The following is a 19,206-nucleotide window of genomic DNA, read 5'->3' as shown; positions in this document are numbered from 1 at the left end:
TGCTTTAGAAATGTGTGTAATTATTCTCAAAAGAGGATGGGCTCTTTTCCATAGAAAGGAAAAGTTTCTACATATTGATATGTATCAAGGTTATAATTTTTAAAATAGCCACACATTTGGAAAATAAAAAATTAAGATGTTTCAGTGGGTCAGGAGTTGCATCCAGAATGTCCTCCTACTGCATGAAATAATGTTACGCTATTGCATTTTGAGGAAAGGAGAAATATAAGTATAGGTGGTTAGCCAAAAGGTCGTCTTCATTATTATCACATTCCTTTCTTATGGTGGGGGATGGGGGAGACCAGGGTCGAGGAAAAGGAAAACTGTGCTGAATTGGCTGATGGCTAGAATTGGTTCTGAAAATCAGGATATCTGTATTCTGTTCCACTTCTGGTGCTGACTCTGTGTTCTTGGGCAAGTCAGTTCAGCTTTCCCATTTGTAAAATTGAGAGAATACCTACATCAGAGATGATATGTGACACTTGTGACAAAATTATCAAATTTGGGTCCCAAAAGTTAGGCACCTAAATCCTGTCGGTAAATAAGTGGCCTAATTTTTTAAAACTGCAGAGTCTCAAGGTATACTTTTGAAGTCAAAGGAACATGGAGGACTCAGCACCAAGTCATAGCTAATTTAACTTAAAATTAACTCACATTTAAAAAGTGCTTTGAGATCTTTGGACTTCAGCCATTTTAGATGGCTAACTAAAACACTTATGCCACTGCTATATTAATCATAAACCTTTACAGAAGTTACATTTTTCTGACCACGCACATAGTTCCAACTAGGACACTGACCTATTACCACATTATCCTCCACCCTTTCAAAATCTTCCCAGTGAAGTCATGTTCCTTTCCCACTAGAGACTTTGAGGTAGTCCTCTCACACAGGTCTTTATGCAAGAAAATCATTTTTGTCTGTAGTCTATTTCAGCACAGATGCAACTGCAGCATTGCTCTCAACTGGATAAAAATGCTAGTGTAAATGGGCTCAGGCATTTTTACCACCATGTCATGAAAACCTGATGAGCTCGCTTTCTTTCACATAAGCAGGTTTTCATAATGTTGGGTAAAAACTCCTGAGGACTGTTTACACTTACGCTTATATCATGTCTAACAGTGCAGCTGCATTATTGCTAAAAATGGGTACAAACTTTTCTAGTGCAGATGCAACCGAAGATTCAGATCAACACACTATCACTCTCTCCGACTATTATACTCTGAGTGGTTAGATTTATAAAGAACTCAGCACATTGCCATCATATTGCAGCAGCTGCTAACTCAGCCAGTTTCTCTTCACTTCCCCCACCCTAGGTTGCCAAGGCAAGGGTGGAAGGGTGCAAAAAAATGAAGTCTGTTTCAGGGCAAGGAGGAGGGTCAATATAGAACTGGGAATAAACAAGTAAGAATGAGGGGGAGAGATGGAGGAAGGGGGGGAATGGATTTAAAGATGTGGAGGAAAAGAGGAGGAATGAGCAGAGAAAAGTGAGAAAAGGAAAAAGAAGGCAAAGATGAAGAAAAATATGACAGAGCACATAGACAAAAGAAGAGCAATTAATAAGGTAAGGTCCTGAGGGTGGTGACCATATTATCTTACGTGTTTGTACAGAGGTTAGCACCATGGGCCCTAATATATATTGGGGCCTACAGGCACTACCATCATATATATGTTTAGTAATCAAATAATAATTATAACTCAGGGCAAGAGATGGTTTAAATAAGGAAGAACTGGGTGTACAGATACAGGTTGGAAAATGCAAGAAAAGGCTGAGGCTTGAAAAAAAAATAGCAAAAGGGACACAGATGGTAAATACTCACCTCCTACCTTGATTGTACATCCCCATTTTTATTCTGGGAAGGTGAGGACATCAAAGAACAAGTTGGATGGGCATTGCTTGATTGAAAAGTGCACTGGGATACCTTTTTTCTTTCTCTGCCCCCATGTCCTTTATACACCTCCTTGAATGTCAGTCACACCATTGCTTGTGCACCTCACTTCGAAATATCCTCCCATCCATATCATTCCAATGTTCCACACTGAAGATCTGGTCATCTTAGTTATTTGATCAGTTCCTATTGGCCCAATGCATGAAGCATCTTCAGAACTGGGGAAAAAAAGATTGCCTGTAGGCTGATTTTCCAATGAGTCACTTTTCCAGGTATTGAAGACAGCCAGCTTGGGGCACTGTGAGCTTAGTTGGAACACTCATTACCATTTGTGGAAGGTTAGAGTCCTGAATAGCACTATATACTCTGCTATAGTAGAATATCCATGAGTACTGTTGGAATTATGCCAATCTCCTGGGGCTGAGCCCTGTAGTTCAAAGAGCTCCCTACCTCTTATGCTGGGACATTATACTGAACGAAAGTGGAGATACGTCATTCAGGCTGTTAAATTCCAACACTGCTCAAGACCTACTTATAGGTCTAGTAGTTTTTATGTTTGAAAATCTTGACTTGTGGGCAAATATAAAAATCAAACCCAAATCTGTTAACAGGTTTCCATGTCACTATTCTTCTACCATGTTTATCTTAGGTAAGGTATAAGATCAGATTAATAACTGATACATTCTCTCATGGAGATTGTTCCCTGCACTTTCATGGATGGATGTGGCAACATACAAAGTTGGGTTTTCTACCCCTATAAATAGGGCCCTACCAAATTCACAGGCCATTTGGGTCAATTTCACAGTCATAAGATTTAAAAAATCGTAAATTTCATGATTTCAGCTATTTAAATCTAAAATTTCACAGTGCTGTAATTGTAGGTGTCCTGACCCAAAAGGGGTTGTGTGGGGAGTCACAAGCCTATTCGGGGGTGAGTTATGGTGCTGCTACCCTTACCTCAGTGCTGCTGCTAGCAGCGGCCCTGCCTTCAGAACTTGGCAGCTGGAAAGCAGCGGCTGCAGACCGGGAGCCCAGCTCTGAAGTCAGAGCTGCTGCCTGCAGAACTGGGCCCTCAGTCAGCACCCACTATTCTCCGGCCGCCCCCTCTGAAGGCAGCAGTGCAGAACTAAGGGTGGCAAGGTATGGTATTGCCACCCTTACTTCTGCACTGTTGCTGGCGGGGCGCTGCCTTCAGAGCTGGGTGCCTGGCCAATAGCTGCTGCTCTCTGGCCGCCCAGCTCTAAAGGCAGTGCAGAAGTAAGGGTGGCAATACCGTGACCTCTCCTAAAATAACCTTACCCCCCCCCCCAGCAACTCCCTTTTGGGTCAAGACCCCCAATTTGAGAAACACTGGTCTCCCCTCTGAAATCTGTATAATATAGGGTAAAAGCACACAAAATACCAGATTTCATGAGGGGAGATCAGATTTCACGGTCCATGATGTGTTTTTCATGGCTATGAATTTGCTAGGGCCCTACCTATAAATGACCACATGGTGATACCATTTGGGGACTTCATTAAGACTAGTCAAAACTTTTCTATCAAAACGGTGTTTCAATTGAAGTTTGAGTGATTTCTAAACAAGTATTTTCATGAAAAGTGTCTGCTTTCTGCATAAATTTGAGTCTCCATTGAAAACTTTTCTTTTTTGGGCCAAAACTTTTAATTTTTTGATGAAAAGTCAAAATTTTAAGTGGAAAGTTTTGATGAATTTTTTTTTTCCCCACAGGGGAAAAAGTTTTGTTTTCTGACAAGCTCTAGAGTTTGCCATTTATGTCATGCAGTGTTTCACCTTCTCCACAAGGTGGCAAAAGATAGCTGGAAATCAATCAGGGTGTTCAAATGTAACCTAGAAAAGAAGCAAAGAAGGGGTCAGAACCAACTGCATAACAAATGTTGAATACCTCTATTTTTAAACATCAGAAAGTTGTAAATACAAGCATATACTTACATGAAAAGTGTACCAAAAAGAACTGGTTTGTAAGAATAATGCTGTGTGACAAATTTATCCTGCATGTTTGCAAAAACAACTGTTATACAAGTTTGGACGTGGGGTAATTTATGATTAATCTTTAGACTGATAATTGCCATTGAAAGCAACAATTAAAGACAATATGTACATTTGTGTGTGTTCTTCTTTTAAACATGGCAGTAATCTGTTTTTTAAATACTTTGTTACAAAGAAAAGAAGATAAAAACTGCCTCTGTGAGATGGTTAGTGTAAATAGCTCAGTAACCTAGGAATTTAGGAGTATTCAGTTGAAGGTCTATGCTTGCTGGGCTGGATACGGAGAAATACTCTTGTTTGTTCCAGAGTTCTTATCTGAACAGGAATAGGATGAGTATTTCAGTTTAAAACACTGAAGAATGGCCTGGTGTTCGAGGCACTGAACTGGTATTCAGGGAATTTGTGTTCAATTCCTGCCTCTGCCACAAACTTCTTGTGTGATCTTGGGCAAGTCACTTTGCATCTCTCTATGACTCAGTTCCCCATCTGTGAAGTGAGGATACTATTGCTGCCTTTCTTGTACCTTGTCTGTTTAGACTGTCAGTTCTTTTGGGGCACAGATTGCCTCTTAATCTATGTACATAGAGCACCTAGCGTAAACGGGCTCCAATTTTAGGTGCTATTGTGATATGGAATTAATGTGTAACATACCATACAATAATTTTCAGGTGTGTAAGAGCTGGATAGGGTTTATCTAATCTGAACCACTTGTAGTATTCCTATAGGGCACAGAAGCCTTATTGAAGCCCTGCATTTCTGCTACATAATCAGAGTTTCATTGCATTTTATATTAAAGAGAAATTTCACCCAATATCCATTTCCTAAACATATCGATTTAGTCGTACTTGTATTGGAATAGAAAACACAAATCCAACATCTGCCATTTCTGAATGGGGTTAAATCATCCTTCCCTGCACAATATTGAAGAAAATGAGCATTGTGCAGCAGGGATCAGATTAGCTCATACTGCAGACAGTGTCCGAGCTGACACTTACATTTTTTAATACTTGGAACCATTTTTTCCCATCTGGGGTAGAGGATTATGAAGTGCAGGGTTTAAGAGGAGATTGAAAATTGGGGCCAGGATTTGGAGTACAAGACTTTGAGACGTGGGTTATGGAATACAGCAGCCCAGGCAAGTTGGGGTACACATTATGGCATCATGAGTGGGAACTGTATCGTGGCAGAGGTTGAGTTATGGATGGAGCTCTTGTGATGAGCAAACCTTGGGAGAGTATCACTAGTTTCTCCTTCCTCATTTGTCTCCTGCTACATAGACCTTCTCTGCAGGGGGTGAAGGACCTCCATCCTCCCAGACAGACAGCAGATTGCTTTGAGTTGCATCCACTTTTTGTGTAGACGGGGGGAGGGCAGTGCCTAGTCACTAGCCCTTGCTATGTTTCTACATATCCTAACCTTGTTCCAAAGCTAGCTGAGCTATTTTAGATGGAATCACTGAGGAGCATGGCATGCATGGGTTGTGAACATATTCTGTTCTCTGCAGGCCTTTATACTGCACCCATCTCTGTAGTATTTGAACATTGGACCTCCTCACCACAATTTTGCCCCTTCCCATGCAGTAGGCTTGCACCTGTTCCACCTTTTGGTACATACCTGCAGAGAGGAAGGACAGGCAGGAATCAGCCTAAGTAAGGAACAGCATCCTCATCAATGATTGACAGGATCTCATGCTTGACACTAGAGAAATGAGAATATTAAATATTATATATACTATATAAAAATGATGAGAGAAAATAATTGAACCTTACCCTGTCAAGGAAATGTCTGTTATTCACATTCAGTAGAGAAACTATTCAACCTGTTCTGTAGGAGGATTTGTAGCCACTGTAACAGATTTTCCCTACTAGAGAAGGTAACAATTTGCTGGCTGCAAACAGCAAGAGTAGTGTGAGCCAGACTGGGGCATGTGGTTACAGTAAGCAACTGGAAGTCAGGAGACCTGTTTCCTATATCCAGCCTCTGCCACTTCCAGCTGCATGACTTAAGCAGGCCACTTAACTTTTGCTTATCCATTTGTGAAATACTTACCTATTTCACAAAAGTTATTGCAAGCCTTATTATTTGTAAAGTACTTTGAGATCCTCAAGTGAAAGGTGCTAAGTGCATTCTTCTTAATAATTTTTTCACCACTCCTTCCTCAGGCAAAACTGCTATTGACTCTAATTTTTGCCTGAGTAAAATTAAGGAGTACAGCATGTTGGTAGAACTCTCTGAGGAGTATGGGGAAAATGAAAGATAAAGAAGATCTCTTGCTTGTGCCCCTTCCAGATAAAATCACTGGGCAATTGGGCTTAATCAGTATCATATAAGGCAAAATTTGGCTCATTGCTGTTATATTACACTTTTTAAATATATACCAGTGCTTGTTCCCTTCTCAAAAAAGGAAATTTTTTCTCTGTTCTTTGAAAATATTTCTGCATAGCAATTCACGACTTGGTAAACACCCTTCTTTTATCTTACATTACATAGTAAAGATGTCTGATCTCTGCCAATTGCAAAGTCTGTGTACGACCAAGTATTAATGGTGATAAAATACCCAAGAAGCCTAAATTCAACTCTGACGTATATGACTGCATCTTTCCGTGATCTTTGAAGTCAGCTGCTTTGCTTACATGGACAAGTACAGTGGCGTATTAAGAACATAAGAACAGCCATGCTCGGTTAGACCAAAGGTCCATCTAGCCCAGTATCCTGTCTTCCTACAGTGACCAATGCCAGGTGCCCCAGAGGGAATGAACAGAACAGGTAATCAAGTGATTCATCCACTGTCGCCCATTCCCAGCTTCTGGCAAACAGAGGCTAGGGACACCATCCCTGCCCATCCTGGCTAATAACCATTGATTGACCTATTCTCCATTAATTTATCAATTTATTTATTTTTGAACACTGTTATAGTCTTGGCCTTCACAACATCCTCTGGCAAGGAATTCCACAGATTGACTGTACATTGTGTGGAAAAAATTCTTCAAGAAAAACAATTATACCCCACTTACACATCTCTGATCAGAATCCAGCATGAAGGGAGGACCTGCAGCATTGGAAAAATCCTTGTGCATAGTCAAATTAAAAATTTACACCTCCATCCAATAAAACTATTGAGTGCTTCTTTCTTGTCTGTTCTAACAGTCAGGCTGTTATTTCCACTTGCATGCATATAAATTCAGTGATTTTTGGTTCAGTTAACTTCTGACAGTTTTTTGAAAAAAACATGAAGCACCCTGTTACTTGGACAGAAGATATCTTTGCTGGTTGAGCTTGAGGGGGAAAACTGGATAAAATTACATATTCTTTTAATTATTCATAGCGCGAGTCTGAAGTGAGTGTGTATACGTTTTTCACTTATTCACTTTATAAAATTCAAAACTAAGCCCAGCAGCAGTTTTGTTCTTGGCATTGTGACAAGTTTCCTTTCCTCAATGAAGCAGTCAAAGGATTTGTTCCTTGGAGAGTCTGTCATCCCCCGTCATCCCAGAGAGTTGAGGGGGCAGCAGCCACTCATTACACACACACACCTCACCCGCAAACCACAACATGCATGTCCCAGAGGAACAGGAGTGGTCACATTTTTTGCATAGGTTTTCATTTCTGTAGCTGAGTTGCAGTTGTGCATCAGTCTGGAACTCCTTTTGTAACGAGGATTTAAACTACCCTGATTCCTTCTCTGTTCATCCCCTCCCAAAACACATTTTTTAAAGAGGGGAGTCAGCCCTGTTTTGGGGAACAGCCAGTGTGAAAGCAGCACAGATGCCAAAGCCCATATACACATACATTAGGAAATTATTTTGATCGGGCTTCTCAGGTGGCTAGCAACACATTGTGCTTCCATGAGAGAAATGCAAATTTATGGCATACAACTTCTCATGATTAAGGCAGAGCATCCAGAGGAGGTGATTGCCCTTTGGCAAAAGCATGACATCTAGAAGAAATGACTCTTTGCAACAAAGGTAGGGTCCTCTTGGAGATCCATTACAATTTAGCAAAAAGAAAAGTACACACACTTGTGACACAAGTACTCCTTTTCTTTTTGCGAATACAGACTAACACGGCTGCTACTCTGAAACATTACAATTTAGCTTTCATTTAAAAGAACCTTTAATTTTTCCAGCCATTCTGACAGCATTATTATTATTTGTATTGCAATAGCATCGACGGGCCCCATTCAAACAATAGCCTTGAAAGTCTAAAACTGTATCTGCTGATACGTGATTGCTTGTTGGGTTTGGAAGGGGGTGGGGAAGACAAAAGCAATGCCCCAGGGAAGCATCAGCTCTGTTCATTCTTAGCAGTGGGGTCTGCCCTTTGAAATTTAAATATCAGTGACAATTTAAATATCAATATCAATATCCATGATGACAGAATTGTGGGCAAATCTCATCTACCTGGCTGAGTGGAATCTGATTCATTTTGTGCCACAGTTAATGAGGAATTACTGATTCCTGCTTTGGAATTTGGGGGCTGAGATCTGCTGAATTTAAGATGAAAGATTCTGTGTCATATTACAAGTCCCTTAAGTCAGCCTACCAAATAACCAATTGTAATATCATAATTAGCCATGTGTTAGTATCAGCTCCATCCTCCTTTGCAAGCCTAACACATGGCTAATTACATTAGCTTGGTGCACAAAAGAACACAAGGGAAGCTGGCAAAAGTGCAGTGGTGGAGCAATTAGGATTCCCACTGTAGTATTTAGCAAAGCAAGTCTCTGATGGCTATGGGTTGATGTTGTGGAATTGGCATCTTTTAATTTAATGCAAATATAATGATAAGGGAAAAACCCCACAACTCTATCTGATTGAGTCCTGCCCTTCCTATCTCCTGCATCAAAGGACAAAGTGTTCACTTTTCACAAAGCAGGTAGTTTTGGCATGCTCATTTTTTGGTAAAATAAGACCATTGGAAAGACATTTTGCAGCTACAGCAACATTGTATCTTTCAGGGCTTGTCTATCCTTAAAATACTGCAGCTGTGCAACTGCACTGCTTCAGTGAAGACACTACCTACTCCAATAAGAGGGCTTCTCACCTCTTTGAGAGGTGGTAGCTCGGTCAAAAGGAGAATTTTTACATTGGCCGACTGCTGTCTACACTGGAGGTTAGGTCGGTTTACTTGGGTCATTCAGGGATGTGTATTTTTCACACCCCGGAGCAATGTACTTATATTGACCTAATTTCCTAGTGTAGATCAGGCCTTACACTTATATATGTATAAATATACGGGTAGATTCTCTGGCCCATTTCACTTTCTTTGTGCTATTTTGGGTCTCTAATGGGCTTACAGTTACTATAGCTGTCCCCAGTGAACCATTCAGTACAGGGTGCATAGTGTAAAAGTGGGAGGAATGGGTTCAGTTGGTAGATGGTACCTTAGGGATTCTTACCAGCTGGTGCAGATGGAAGCAGCCCTTAGACCATTTCAACCTCTGGAAGAATAAGGGACCAGTCAAAGTATGAGGGAACTTGCACTAGTTCCTTGGCGCAAATCTCACCTCTGCTTCACAAGTCCAGTGGAGACATGGCAAAGCAGAGGAACTGGCCCAGTATAAAAATCATCTTTACTAATCTGACCATGTCTCTCACACATCCTCTAAGCCAATTAACTGGCTTCCCATTACACTGCACACCCAGTATCTCTGGGCTTTCTCCTATGCTGCCCTTTTTGACTGGGACAAAGCCTAATACTCAACTGCTGGAGAGCTGGGTTGCAGCCTGAGCAGGACTTTTTCCTCTTGCACCAAAATCTATAAACGGTGCTCCCCAAACCTCACTCTTAGTAAGTTTGCTTGGGGAAAGAGACTTCTGTTGCCCTCTCCAGCAGCTCAGGGTCTTTAATCTCGAAATCTTTATCTTGTAGGAATATTCAGTTTTTATTCTATCTATTAATTTTAATTTTCAAACAGTAGTCTGTGAAGATTGGCTAAATTAAATCATTTTTGCAATTAGTGTCAAATTAATCCATTATGGGAGGTAGATAATGGCAGAGATACAGAGGTAGTTACATTTTGACAGATACTCTCATTGGGTGTAATGTTTTGTATAATATCTTCTTAAGCGAACAGAGAACTCACCTTCCTGCCAACCTTCCCCCTGCTTCTACCCATCTCACCAGGTTAAAACAATATCCTGTATTATTGGGGCTACTGAAGGATTTAAAACAAAGCTTTCTTTGGCTCTCTCCATACTCGAGAAAAGCATTGTTAACCTAGGATGATGTTAAACACCATTTTTCCACTTGTAGAGCCTGTGGTTAACCACAACTAGCTAACGTTTTTAAACATGACTTGTCCACATTAGGAGCTAAGATGTGTTCAATTGACATGTAGTTAATTCATTTTATAACAAAATACATTTTCTTAGCATAGACATGGTTCATTTACTCTGGCACTTGGTACTAACACCTAAATTAAGGCTAAGTAATTGTTTTAGTTATACCCCTTTTTAACGCCTGATCCTGAATTCAATGGCAGCTCTATCTGAATTGGGATTATGCAATCAGCCTACTAAAGGATTATATGAAGAGTTTCTTGGGATGATATTTTGTTTAAAAAAAAAATCAGTTTTGGCATTTCTAGTTTAATTCACTTTACTCATTATTCATTTTTTACTGGTTTCAGTTGCGGTTTTGTCAAAACACCTGTGTGTGTGTGTGTGTGTGTGTGTGTAACCTCTTTAATACAACAACATTTTGTAAATACTTTGGGCCTGATTCTGCACTCCAACCATAGCAAAATTCCCACAGGCTGCAGTTAGATTTGGTAGGGCTTTTTTGAAAAAAACAAACCTGATTCATGAATATTTTCACAAATAAAAGCATCTACTTTGGAAGTATGTGTTTAGAACGATGGGCATGAGTAAAATTTTCAAAAGCACCTAAGTGTCTTAGAAGCCTAAGTCCTATTTTCAAAGCAATTTAGGATCTTAGAAGTCTAAATTTCTTTGAAAAATCAATGGGACTTAGACCTCCTGAGTGCCTAAATCACTTTTGAAAATGTTAATTAGGTGGAAATTTTATGGCTAGGGTTTAAGGCATTGGACTAGGACTCAGGAGATCTGGGTTTGATTCTCAGCCCTCTCAGCATGTGAGACACTGGGCAAGAGAGGTCACGGTCTATCTGTGACCTAGTTCCCCATATGTAAAATTATAGTACTCCCCCCCCCCCCACACTCTTTGTTTTGCCTATCTAGACTGCAAGATCTTTAGGGCACAGGTTATTTCTTACTGTCACAATTAAAGCCTGTAAGTGGTATTATACAAATAAAATAAGTAATGGATGGGATCATATTATTCATTCATTGTTTGAGTATTTTGGGGACCACAATCTATGCATGAAAACATTCACAAATCTTGCAAGTGACACAAAGTTTTGAACAAATATTTATTGGAAAACTCATGCTGAGAATGTGCTCTACAGTATCCTTTAATATTCACTCTTTGAACCCTTCCATTGACTGCAGTTGGTGTTAGGTTGGGCCCAAGTACTTTGTGGTGATAATACTTGAACTCTCTGAGGAAATGGGCTGTCTCCCTACTTTACTTATAGATTCATAGACTCCAAGGCTAGAAGGGACTATTGTGATCATCTAAACTGACCTAATGTATAACATAGGCCAGAGAACTTCCCAAAAATAATTCCTAGATCATATCTTTTTGAAAAACATCCAATCTTGATTTTGAAATGATCAGTGACAGAGAATCCACCATGACCCTTCATATATTGTTTCAGTGGTTAATTATGCTCACGGTTAAAAATATTCACCATATTTCCAGTTTGAATTGGTCTAGCTTCAACTTCTAGCTATTGGGTTACGTTATACCTTTCTCTGCCACATTGAAGATCCCATTATTCCCCATGTAGGTACTTATAGACTGTAATCAAGTCACCCCTTTCTTTCTCTTTAGGCTAAATATTTTTTCTCCTTGAGTTAATCATTAAAAGGCATGTATTCTAATCCTTTAATCATTCTTGTGGCTCTTCTCTGAACCGTCTCCAATTTATCAGTATCCTTGAAATTGTGGACACCAGAACTAGTAACAGTATTCCAGCAGCAGTCGCACCAGTGTCAAATACAGCGGTAATATAACCTCTCTATTCCTTCCTTCCTGAGACTCCTCAGTTTATGTGTCCAAGGACCACATTAGCCCTTTGGCCACAGACTTGCGCTTGAAGCTCATGTTCTGCTGATTATCCACGACAACTGCCAAATCTATTTTTAGAGTCACTGCTTCCCAGGATAGAGTCCCTCATCTTATAAGTAAGGTCCATGTTCTTTGTTCCTAGAAATATACATGTACATTTAGCCATATTAAAATGTATACTGTTTGCCTGAACCTAGTTTACCAAGCAATTCAGTTTGCTCTGAACCAGTGACCTGTCTTCACTATTCATCACTCCCTCACTGCAAACTTTCAGTGATGATTTTATGTTTTCGTCCTGGTGATTAATAAAAATGTTAAAAACTGTAGAATAGGGCCAAGAACTAATCCTTCACTAGAAACACACCAGTACCATGTTTACAATTACATTTTGAGACCTATCAGACGGTTTCTAATCCATTTAAAGTGTGCCATGTCAATTGTATATTGTTCTACTTTTTTAAATAAAAATGTGATATGGTACCAAGTCAAATGCCTTACAAAATTCCCAGTGTATTCCAGCAACGCTGTTACCTTTATCAACCAAACTTGTAATCTCATCAAAAAAAGATATCAAGTTAGTTTTCCATAAACCTATGGTTATTGGCATTAATTATATTACCATCTTTTAATTATTAATCAAATCCTATATCAGCCACTCCATTATCTTGCCCGGGACTGATTTCAAGCTAACAAGCCTGTAATTACCTGGGTCATCTCATTTATCTTTTTTACATATTGACACAACTTTAGCTTTCTTCCAGTCTTCTGGAACTTCACCAGTGTTCCAAGACTTATTGAAAATCAACATTAATGGTCCAGCAAGCTAGTCAGCCAGATCTTTTCAAACTCTTGGATGCAAGTTATATGGACCCGCTGATTTTAAAATGTCTGATAGTAGTAGCTTGAGTTACTGTTGGAACGGAAAGTGTTTCATCACATATATGACATGACTATATAACCTATTTTTCCCCAAATACAGAACAGAAATATTTCATGAACTTTTCTGTTTTCTGCATGATGAATGATAATGCTACCGTTTCCATCTAATAATGGACCAATGCCATTGTTAGGATCCTTTTGGTTCCTAATATACTTTAAAAAACTCCTCCTTATTATCCTTAATTCTGCTGGCCATAAATTTCTCCTTGTGTCCCTTTGCTTTTCTTACTAATTTTCTACAATTCCTATCTTCTGATTTATTAATTACTATCAACTTTCCCTGTCTTCCATTTGTTTTTTATATTTTTATTATATTTTTTTATATTATTTTCATATTATATTATATTTTTATTTTTTATACCTGACTTCCCTTCCCCTCTAAATCAAGTTGTTTTTTTAACCCATATAACCTTTTTCCTTGATTGTGGCTTTTGGGATATCTTGTACAGAGTTCTTCAACAATTACTAATTATCATTCACATTTTTCTGATTAAATTCTTCCTTCCAGCTAATTTGGCTCATAATTGTTTTCAGCTTGTGAAATTGGCCCTTTGAAAATATTTATATCTATCTATCTATATCACTGGTTTGGATTTATTCTATTTGCATATTATAAATGTGATCTAGTCATTATCATTGGTACATGCATCCAATGAAGGGAGCTGTAGCTCACGAAAGCTTATGCTCAAATAAATTTGTTAGTCTCTAAGGTGCCACAAGTACTCCTTTTCTTATTGGTACTTATGTTATCATTAATTTTTTCTTCTGTGATCAGTTTCTCTGTGTGTGGCAACTTGAGGTCTAATACAGAATTCTTCCATGTTAGATGTAACACTTTGAGTTAGGAAACTGTCATCTATAATATTTAGAAATCCCAAGGATGTTTTTGTACTGGCAGCATGAGACCTCCAGCTTGTGTCACTCAAATTAGAATCCCCCAGGATATTGTAGCATTTTTTTCCGTACATATTACAGATAGGCACAGAAGGAGTCCGTTATCCTGTTTCCTAGTGTGATTTGGTGGTCTGCAGCAACCCAGTCTTGTGCTTTATCTGTTAAGACACTGATCCATAAGCATTCAAGATAATTTTCTTCTGAGTTATCCGTGACTGCGAAACAGGTAATGCCATTTTTGACCAAGTGCCACTCCTCCTCCCTTTTTGCCTATTTGGTCCTTCCTAAATAGGATTTTTAACATTCCAACTGTGCAAATCATCCCACCAGGTTTCACTAATACTAACTAGATCAAATTTATGCTCATAAATGAGTAATTCAGATTCCTCTTGTTTGCTACCCAGGATGAGTTACATAACAGAGTTTCCCCTCCTCCTGGTTATAGAGAGCCCTCTATCTAATATTCCCCTAAAGCCCTCCACAAACTCACCTATCAGTTCTGGATACATACCCTTCTCTCCCTGAACCTCAAGGATCTGAAGTTGCCCAGGAGTTTAGGAAAGGTGAGGGATGGAAATTTGTGCACCAAATCTTGCAGCCAGAGGGCCACATGTGTGCTTGAACTCACCTAGGCTGTGCTTATTGCCTGTGGGGCTCTTAGCAGTACAGAGATTGCAGATCCTTTGTGCCACTGCAGCTCACTCAGGGTAGACTATCTACTGCTGGGAAAAGCAGATGTTATAACCTGGGATTAAATCTAGCCTGAAAAGCATTAAGGATCAGCATTAGGAAAACACAAACCATGTCAGCATTGGGCCATCCAGTGTAACACTATTAGAAAATGAAATAATACTTACCAAGATGTGCGGATTGTGCTACACAGACTTTATAATTCACTTTTTTTAAAAAACCCCGCCTGTCAGAAGGAAGCAATGTAGTCTACTGCCCTCAATTTCCAGTGCATTTATAAACTGGCAAACTAGCTATTACTGAATATGACTCATCAAGATTAAAAAAAAAGTTAATTTAGTCAGAGCTGTTGTCAAGTCACTGTTTAATGTTATTTTCTATATTTGCTGTGATAAGCATTAAAATTTGCACACTGGTTGATAAATCATTGTTTAGCAATGTCTAACGGATCCAGTAAATGGTTTGAAATTGCCACCCTGTAATAAATGGTTATTTGATAATGAATGAAATTGTTTGAAAATACTGTTAAAATGTCAAGTTTTAACACACAGATCATTACTCAAAAGGAATGCAAACATGGAAACCATAGTGACACCATAAATATACTGCCACAAATGCATTTATTTGTACAGGGCAAATAGTAGGTGCTCTATACAAACTAGTATAAATTGATACATGAAGTTAATTTCAATCTGTAAAAGTAATTGCATTGGTTTAACTTATTTAACTCTCCTTACAATAATATTTATTGCAGAGCAAGAAAGTAAAGAAATAAATGATGATGAATAGATAAAATACATAGGAAATGGGAATTGTTTTCCAATTTAATTACATTGTCACATAAAATTATCACACAAATACACCATGCTGACAGGAGGAATGCATTAAAACTCCATTATGCTATGTAGAGCAGTCTGGCTTTTGTTAGTGTTTATTCCATAAACATATTGTTCATTTAAACTAATCTCTCCTTTTTGACAATTAGTGTTATATCCAACATGGAAGAATTCTGTATTAGACCTCAAGTTGCCACACAAGAGGAACTGATCACAGAACAAAAAAATAATGATAACATAGGTACCAATGATCATGACTAGATCACATTTATAATGTGCAAATAGAATGAAATCCAAACCACTGATATGTATAGATATAAATATTTTCAAAGGGCCAATTTCACAAAGCTGAAAACAATTATGAGCCAAATTAGCTGGAAGGACAATTATAAAAAGCTAAAACTCTTTTTACAAAAGGATAGCACTAAAAAAGGGCAATACTTATTGTCAGCCCAGGGTAGGGAGCTGGAGGGCATTAATATGACATATCTTCTCCACAGACATGCCAGGCATCTGCCACAAAAAAAATCCCTGCCTCACATTCAGGATAAGCACTTTCCATTCTGTTATATTTTCTGCAAACACAGGGTCTGATCCTGCAGTTCCTACATGAGTACAACTTCCATAGAAGGAGCTCAGGTACTATGGAGAGCAGTCAGTACTATTGGAATCTGAGCAGACAGGCAGACTGCTTGATTGGATCCAGGCTGTTGTAAAACATTTAAAAGAAAACAGCACCTGTTTTGTTCTTCCCAGAGGTTTCAAGTTTCAAGTTATAATGCCATGTTAATTTTCATAAGATTTCGTAGCTCTATTCATGATGAATAAAAGTAACGTTAGCCACTTGCCACTTTCCTGCTTTCTGCTGCTGGACTTCTGCCTGCATGATTTTTATTCTTGCAGGTTTTTTTGTTTAATTATTGTGTGTGTGTTATTTGGGAGTAAGGGTGTGGGGGGGAAGGTGTTAGTGGCCTTAATTTAGGGAATGTTTGTTTGGTGCATCTGGCTCTCATGCTCCCTTACAAAACTCCCCTGTTCACTAGCTCCTTTGGTCACTTAGGACTATCTTTTTAAACCCCTTGTTCTCCCTAAATTAACCCTGCTCTCTTGTCAGGGGATCCTAAAGGGATTACGGATCAAAAGGATGGCAGGAGAGAGCCCCATTGGGAAGCGCTCGGCCGTAGTCAACTTTCTACCTGCAACATTCAAAGCCACTGAGGACACTCCAATACTCAGAATCCATTTGCCAGGAAATTAAGAGATTTCAAAATTGTTTCCTATTCTGAAATGTAATGAACACAAAACATTTTGAAATTTCCTGCAAAACAAAACTCAGAAAAAATGAGTTTGGAGTCAGGGAAAGTATTTTATTTTGATAAAATTGAAACTTTTTTTTCTGATGTTTGACCTATTAAAAAAACCTTAAAATTTACATAAAAAACAATTTAACTTCAAAGAGACATCTTGAACTGAAGAATCAAAATATTCCACTCTGAAAATGTTGAAATGAGACATCTCAATAGTGTAAAAGTGCTTCATTTTAAACAAAATTTGGTCAAAATTGACAGTGTATTCCAAACGTTTCCAATCAGCTCTACTCATAATCAAGAAAAGACACTACTGTTCAACAGATCTGAAAATCATCCAAAGGTGTCTCAGAAGTCAAGGCACCTAAATTCAGTAGTCATTTAAAAAAATATGTTCATGGTCACTTTGTTAAAAAAATACTGAGGGTCCATTAACTGTAACAATGATGATGATACTTTAATAGAGCTGTATGAAACTTACTGGGATCCAGACAGATGAGATTAAATAGAAATGGTTTTCATGAAGGTTGCCTTTCAAGGTTTGGCCCATATGAATTCTCTCATGGCAATTTTTGTTTGGAGATTCAGATTTGAACAAACTCAAAATGAAACCCCACTGAAATGGAAGAATTTCAGCAGTTGTCAGTCAGAAACTTATCCAATCAAACTCCATGATTTTGAGGTGAACACCCAGGTTCTCTTGGGAGTTTGTGTGGTTTCAGGTTTCACTATCAACATTTCATAAAGACTTTATTAATAACCCAATAGATTAGACTATGTCTACACTATGTACCTTACAGTGGCACAGTTGTACCAGTACAGCTGTGCCATTGTAAGGTCTCCCATGTAGATGCTCTTTGCTGGCAGGAGAGAGCACTCCTGCCGGCATAAGTAAACCACACCCAACGAGCAGTGTTAGCTATGTTGGCAGGAGAGCCTCTCCTGCCACATAGCGCTGTCCACACCAGCACTTTTGTTGGTGAAACTTATGTCAGTTGGGGGGGGGTAGTGTAGACAAAGCCTAAGTAACACTGAGATACTAAATGATAGCCAAGAATTGAGTGATAAGATGAAAGAATCTCTTTATTTCAGAATGTGAAGTCATTTAAAAGCATTGAAATGCTGGGGAGGGAGAGAGCTACTCTCAGAGCCTTTTTGCATCAATACTTCCAGGTTGGATAGGCTGCAGGATGATGTAAACTTGTATGTGACTCTTCAGAATAAAGAGCTGTTCAGGCTTGTACTTATCCAGACAATAACACTTTCTGTAACTCAGATCTAGAAATAAAAGGATAGTGCTGCAGTTTGCATGCATTAATCTTAACCCCACAAGCATCAGGGTAACAAAACAAGTAGCCATATATTTATACTCCTCAAGTGAAAGAGGAGTAACTGCATCAGTTCTTTAGCTTGAGTGATCACTGTCAATGTGTGACTCCCTATAAAACTGTCATCACCACAAAAAGTACAGAAATTCTCCACAACCATGCTCTAAAATTCAGGCTTATTCAAAGGCTACAAATTATCTTCCACAAGCTTGTTTACTTTTATGTTTTCTTTCTACTTACTTATCGCTTGGGCTGAGTTTCACTCTCATTGAAGTCAATGCAAGTTTTGCCATTGGCTTCTATGGAATCAGGACTGGGACCTTAGTTTGTAGGTGGGTTTCTGAATTTTACAGTTTTTAGGTGCAAGGTTAAACTAAGGTCTCCTTTAGAATTCTAGATACAGCACTTTGTGATTCATCGATCAGAAATATGGCTTTACTTTACATATGTACAATTGACATACTTTTCCAAGATTGGCATATCAGTCTTCCAGGGCAGGACATATAATCATGCTTTCTTTCTCTAATATATCTGCACGTGAACATACAACCTTCCTTCCACAAGAGGAGATGATTAATACAGTCCTCCCCACAAGGACAAGCAGAAGTGCAAAACAAACTTGTTAGTTTTTCCATTTCTAAAAAATTAGATCATAAAGAATCAAGAGAGACTGGGAAAACAGCAGATTTTTTTAGTCTTGACATGGCAGGAAGTTAGAGAAAGGGAACTAGATCTCAGGGATATTGCTAATGGGAGATGGAGCTTTTCACCTCTAGGTGGCCATTTCAAATCCAGCCCACATCAGTAATAACAGAGTTGTTACCTGTAATGCCTAATCAGTGGCCTATGTGAAATCAACTAGTGGTTTCAAGCAGGTTCTTAATGGACAAGTGTCCACATAACAAAAAATGCCACTGCATCACCTCACAAACTTGTTAACAATCTTAACAGAGACCAACAATAGAATTGGCTCTGGAGCATTAACTGCCCTCTCACTCCTAGAAATAATCCCTCCAAAGAAAAGTTGAAATACTTTAGTAGGGCACTGTCTATTTTAGTAGGGCACAGGAAGTTTGCCCAGCCACTGACCCTATTCAGTCGCGAGGGCTGTCAAGTTTTCACTTTTCATGAGCCAGAAGTGTCTTTTGAGAAAAAAAGAGTGA

General features: G+C 38.8%; 1 long non-coding RNA gene across 2 annotated transcripts in view; it reads right to left on the bottom strand.

Annotated features, from left to right (window-relative positions):
• Positions 1 to 3,227: 3,227 nt before the first annotated feature.
• Positions 3,228 to 19,206, bottom strand: part of LOC119862852 — a 62,645-nt gene continuing 46,666 nt past the window's right edge. Inside the window, exons 3-4 of one of the 2 annotated variants that reach the window (XR_005295403.2) lie at positions 5,510 to 5,593; positions 3,228 to 3,736 (exon numbers count right to left, since the gene is read on the bottom strand). This is a non-coding gene — a long non-coding RNA (uncharacterized LOC119862852). Of the gene's footprint in view, positions 3,737 to 5,509; positions 5,594 to 17,786; positions 17,994 to 19,206 lie in introns of those variants that run through there. The other variant, XR_005295402.2, reaches the window with a different exon arrangement.

This window comes from Dermochelys coriacea, chromosome 10 (genome assembly GCF_009764565.3).
Source record: "Dermochelys coriacea isolate rDerCor1 chromosome 10, rDerCor1.pri.v4, whole genome shotgun sequence".
Lineage (NCBI taxonomy): Eukaryota > Metazoa > Chordata > Testudines > Dermochelyidae > Dermochelys > Dermochelys coriacea.
The sequence above is the reverse complement of the archived record's forward strand: the minus strand, read 5'-3'. Positions and strand labels throughout refer to the sequence as shown.